The sequence below is a fragment of the Natator depressus genome, chromosome 14 (genome assembly GCF_965152275.1).
Source record: "Natator depressus isolate rNatDep1 chromosome 14, rNatDep2.hap1, whole genome shotgun sequence".
Taxonomy (NCBI): Eukaryota; Metazoa; Chordata; order Testudines; family Cheloniidae; genus Natator; species Natator depressus.
The window spans coordinates 17,572,334-17,578,333 of NC_134247.1; the positions used below are offsets into that span (position 1 = coordinate 17,572,334).

General features: G+C 51.6%; 1 pseudogene; it reads left to right on the forward strand.

Annotated features, from left to right (window-relative positions):
* Positions 1 to 1,164: 1,164 nt before the first annotated feature.
* On the forward strand, positions 1,165 to 2,834 carry LOC141998165 (GTP-binding protein Rhes pseudogene; annotated as a pseudogene).
* The last annotated feature ends 3,166 nt before the right edge of the window (positions 2,835 to 6,000 follow it).

Below are 6,000 nucleotides of genomic sequence, written 5' to 3' on the forward strand. Positions count from 1 at the left end.
AAAAAGAAAATAAAAACCAAGCTGGATCCAGCATAACCCAGGGGCCAGAAACGTCGGCTTGCAGTGCTGCGGCTCTAGTTTGAAAGCATGTGAAATTTTAGGTGCACTAGGAGCTGGTACAATTGTTTATTTAGACAGAGTCTGGGGGTTAAAAATTGGCTCCAGATACCAAACATGTGTTTTTCCAGTCCAGTTGGGTTGGGATGTAGCAGGGTACAGAGTTTTCTAGTGGAGCAGGAGTGGCTACTTATGCTTTATAATTTGGAGTGAACAATTTGGGGTTTGAGCCAAATATTGCAAAGATCCAGGTTTTGCGACACTCATGTCCTCAGATGGATCAGTGTCCAGAATGTTTTGATCAGCAGAAACAGCTACACTTCTTCTCTGCTCATGTGGTATATTTTGGTTGGTGATGGCCAAAAATTAGGTGGATCTGGCAGGATATATGTGCCACATCTGGGTTTTTGCCACACTTGTACCACAGCCCAAAATATTTTGCAGCATGAGGAATGGGCTACCCCTGTTCTCTAGATAGGCATTAGAATGTGGGGGACCCGGACCAGGTCAAAATTTGGCTGGATCCTGGTGCTGAATCCAGGGTTTGGCAGAATCATGCTCTGGGATGCATTGCAGGTGAGGGGCGAGGAATGGCGTTTGGTGCTGTAGAAGCAGCTACAGTTGCTTTCTCTATGCTGATGATACAATTGCAGGAAGTGGGAACAGAAATTGGCAGGGATGCAGATAGAGGCTGTTTTTACCTTTTTCCAATACTCACAACCAGCTGGTAGCACACAAGCCACAAAGCAAAATGTCACAGAAACTCAGCAGGTAATTTCAAATAAAGCCCTGGTCTGTCCCCACACAATCCCCCAACAGGAGAGAGGAGCACTGAGGGCTCAGAACTCTCACTCTAGTTCATTGGCACTAATTTGTTGCTCTCGGTGAGTCTCCATCTCCAAGGATGACACAAGGGCAGCTGCTAAAAGGCAGCTAGCTCCCCAGAGCTACAAACAGCAGCATGAGCCGAGTGTGATGCACAGCATTGCTGAGCCTCTCCAGGGCTGGGGATGGCTTTCAAGGACAGATCTCAGCGGATTGGCTCAGAGCATCCTTCTCTCCCCCTCCCCTGTTATACTCCCAACTGCCGAGATTGGACAAGCATATGACACATGTTGAAGGGGAGTGTGAATAAATGGTGAGCCGAGCTGAGGGAGTGGGGAGACAGCAGTGATCCAGATCCAGCCCAGAGAAGTTTGCAGGCCACTCGAGAGTAGTAACAAACTTGGAGAGAGATGTGCAGAGCTCATCCATGAAAAGCGAGGGAGACACCAGGCTCTGAGCTGCAGAGGAAGGAGACCTGCAACCCTGGGTTGCAGACAGATCAGAGGCACCCAAAGCTTCAGCCAAAGTTGGATTTGTAGCTTTCCTCCCACAAAGTCCCCAGAGCTCCAGTGTGCAGCCATGTCCCTGGCAGTGAAGGAGAAGAACCACGTGCGTCTGGTCTTCCTGGGTGCGGCAGGCGTGGGCAAGACGGCCCTGATCCACCGCTTCCTGCTGGACACTTTTGAGCCCAAGCACCGGCGGACAGTGGAAGAGCTGCACAGCAAGGAGTATGAGGTGAGCGGGGCCACCATCAAGGTAGAGATCCTGGACACCAGTGGCAGCTACTCTTTCCCGGCCATGCGCAAGCTGTCCATCCAGAACAGTGACGCCTTTGCCCTGGTCTACGCGGTGGATGACACAGAGTCCTTCGAGAGCGTCAAGAGCCTGCGGGAGGAGATCCTGGAGGTGAAGGAAGACAAGTTCCCTCCCATCGTGGTGGTGGGCAACAAGGCAGAGGCCAACAGAGAGAGGCAGGTGCTGACTGAGGATGCCCTGTCTCTGGTGGAGCTGGACTGGAACAACCGCTTCCTGGAAGCATCGGCCAAGGAAAACGAGAATGTGGTGGAAGTCTTCAGGGAGCTGCTGCAGCAAGTCAACCTGCCCAGCCGGCTCAGCCCGGCGCTGCGCAGAAGGAGGGAGACCTTCCCAAAGGAGAACGCACTCAGACCACCCATGAACAAGACCAACAGCTGCACTGTTTGCTGAGCTGGGCCAGGCCAGGAGGAGGAGCAGCAGCAGGATGGACTTGAAACTCAGGTGGGCTGGGTAGAGATGAGGCTGCAGCCACTAAAGTGGCACCCCTCCCCCTCCTGTTCCTTACCCAGCCTGGTTAGACTGTTAAACTTGTAGATCAAATGAGGTAGGGGCCCGAGTCACTTTGACTCAGCTGGCCGGGGGCTGGGGAGGGGGAGTGACTGACCCATAGGGAGCGTTCAGCAGCAGTCTCCGAAAGGCAGGAACTGGGTGTGCCTGAGTCACTGAAGTCTGTCTTTATGGTGCTACACAGGGGTTTGGGGCGGGGGTGTAGCAAGGGACAGAGGCAGAGAGGAGAGAGTGTATAATTTAGAGAGAGGGCTCATTTAGGAAGCATGTTGCATTTGTGAAGCCTTTGAGCGTCCATCATGAGAGTTAGTAAATACCTTATGTCCCTGAAGCTCTGTGGTACAAGGGGGAGCAAACGAGGGAGGCTCTTCTGTCACATGGAGTGGAAAGCGCACACATGCATCTGTGAATCCGTATTGTTTCTCACTGGTCCCAGTCCTGTGTTGGGTTCTTGCTCACCAGCCCCTAACCCTGTGCATTTGTACACGTTTTTGTACAAGCTTCGTTTACAATGAAATAACCAGTGTCCAAGGTAGTTTTGATTTTGCACTTTGGGTAGCATCACGGAGCACAAGGCAGGGCAGTCTGTGAACAGTCTGGTTTTTATTTTGTTCTTTTTTAAAGTTGTATCCAATTAAAAAAAATTACATTGCAAACTCAAGGTGTGTTTTTCTTCTGCTCTCTGAAAAGTAGTACCAGCTGTGATCCGTACCCAGCCGGACCTCTGATCACTGTGTTTGCATTTTCTCTTCCACACGTTGTCCTTATCTGGTGGCTTCCCTGTACTTTATGACACCCACCCTCCCCTCCCCTTTTATGGCTTTTCCTGGTAATTTAGCCACTAACATTTTACCAGGCAGTGAGCAGCTACAAACAAAACAGCACTCCTCATATCAAAGTATAACAAGAATGAAGCCATTAAAAAGCATTTGATCTGCTGAAATAAAACCATAAACACATTAAAATGAAGGTAATAAAAGGAGTGGGAGAGGAGAGGCAAGTGGCAGGTTTTGCTGTGATTTACTGCATGCTCCGTTGATTTACCCTCCCCTCTTATGCATGCTATTGCCAGAATTTTCAAAGGTGCTTTTTGACTGTAAGTGGGGCTAGATTTTTTCTAAAAAATTTCAGCTCCTCTATAGGCACCTAGATAAGTGGCCAGAAATTTTAGAGGGGATCAGCATGATGGGAGCTGAGCTCTTGGGAAAATCTGGCCACTGGTGTGACAATGGGAGTTGCCAGGTGCTGAACTCTATGGCCATATATATATTGCTTTCACTTGACAACTGTGTAAAGACTCCCTCCTCCTGTCACAATACACCGATTCACAGATGGCCAGGTGAGTCATCAGTCTAGGCACAACACACCCATCACTGTTGTGCCCAGATAGGACTATATGCTACACCAGAGCCTTTCAAAATGAATACCTCTATTTGTGAATAAAGGACCACACACTCAGGGCCTGACTTACACCTTATGAGCCCCTAGGCACAGCATCTGCAGCACCCCCCTGCCTACAGCTGACCTTCAGGTTTTCCGTAAAAAATGAAACGAAAAGAAATGTAAACGATAATTTAAATACAGTAGAACCTCAAAGATACAAACACCAGAGTTACGGACTTACCGGTCAACCGGATACCCTGTGGAACCAGAAGTAACCAATCAGGCAGCAGCGCAGACCCCCCCCCGCCCCCCGAAAAGACAAATACTGTACTGCCTCTGGCCTTTAGCCCTGAGGCTCACAGCTTCAGCCACTAGGGGTTGGGGCTGGAGCTGCAGGGTGCGGGGCAACTCAGGGCGCCGGGCTTCTGACCCGTGAGAGCACTGGGGCACAGGGCTTTAGACCCCCACGGTTCCACTGCCGGTTTCAGCCCCACAGCTCTGTTTATGCCTTCAGTCCTGCAGAGGGGGCTGGGGCTCGGGGCTTTAGCTATGAGGGACTTGCCGGTTTCCACTCCAGTGTTCCCCCCATAGCTGAAGCCCTGAGCCCTGGTGTCCCCCCTCCCCCCGCTCCGCTGAAGCAGGGAGCAGATCCATGGGGAGCCCCAAGCCCCCCACGAGGCTGAAACTGAGAGCGGAGCTGAAGCTACTCCCCGCTGCCCAAAGCCCTGGTGCCCTGACAGTCAGAATCCCTGATTCTTCTCCCCCCCACCCAGAGCTGTGACCTTGCCCCCCCCACCAACCTGCGGCTGCAGCCCCCCCCCCTTGTGGCTGAAGTCCATAACCTCTTCTTCAGAGTTAGGGAACATTCCAGAGTTACAGACACCTCGGGAATGGAGATGCCAGCACCCCCAGGCACATGCCGACTGTGCCTAATTGGAAATCCGGCCATGCACACACTGCAACAGTAAGGTGACAAACAGCTACACACCCCAGGTCCACTGAACCCAATGCAGTCAAGCTGGGAGACACAGGTCACCTCTCTGAGATGGATGGGATCACCTGGCATTTCCCAAAATGCAGCTGAATGTAAAACTTCCCAAGGCCAAAGCAAATCAGAACACAGAGGCTGGTACGAGAGAGAGAGAGAGCGCGCAATGGCCCACAGCTCTGAGCTGGGTGGGCCAGAGAGTAACATGTCCAAGGATTAGGAAGAGGGGGTGCATTGACTGGCTGGGCAGCTAGACGGAGGGCAGGGAGAGCTTCATATAATGCTGACCCTTCCTCTAGCAGGACTGAGGCACTCACAGGCACTCTCCTTTACAGTGCTTAACAGGCTAAAACACTCTGATCTCCTGTCTAGGTTTTCCCTTTTGTTTCCCTTGCTGCTGAGTTGAAGTCACTGTCAGAATCTCTCTTGAACTTTGGCTGTTAGGGAGGATTTTGGTTTTGTTTCTAAATTGTCTTTGTATGATAAGATTTCTGCTCAGGGGCAGGCTTGAAAGATAAATGCTAGCTTAAAGCAAGTCAGGTGCTGAACGTGAAGAGTGTGTGGTCTCCAGAGAGATCCTAATGTGGGAAGGGGGCTACCAGTAATGTACACTAACTTTGCCTTCAGAGGGTTTTGGATCAACCCCTAGAATGCTGATTTCCCAAGCAGACAGTGGCTGAATGTCAGCGGAATTTTACGCAACCAGCTGAGAACCTGAGCTTAGATCTGGGACCCTTCTCCCCATCTCCCCCCCCACCCCCCCACGGTAGCAGGGATTGGAGGATGTGAGTGTAACCCTTCTGCCAGGTGGAGCGGGCAGCAACCTGGACCAGGTTCAGAAACTAGGGATTCCTTTTCAACAATACAACACAGAACCGGCTCGAGCCCACATCACCCCTGAGTGCCTCTGAGAGGCAATACTTCCCCACTTGCAAGCACAGAGTCTGAGTGTAGAAAAGAAATTTTTAATGAAAGGAGAGAAGTCATCTGACATTAATTAGGGAAAATGCCTCAAGCAGGATTCATAAACATAAAACTGTGAGCAGGACACCCACCCCAGCGTGCGTGGGGCAGAGTCTTCTGCCTCATGTTCTGGAGTTCTATAACCAAAAATTCCTTTACTGTGCCCCCCTCTGCTCCCTCACCATACCCTACTCACAGTAATTGTCCTTGGTCAGTGAGGACTCAGGGTTCAGAAGTGCATCTGTGTGAGTTCACCTCCCACCCAGGGAAGAAGGCTCCTGGCTGCTCCACGATCTGAGCACTTGCTCTGGCTGGACGCCCTGCCAGCCACTGTTCCTCGCTGCCTGGACGTCGTGCCAGCCGCTGTTCCTCACCGCCTCCTGCTGGCCTACTGCTCGCTGCCTCCCGCCAGCTGCTCCCGCCGGCCGACTTCAGGGGCTCAATCAATACTCAGTCACCAG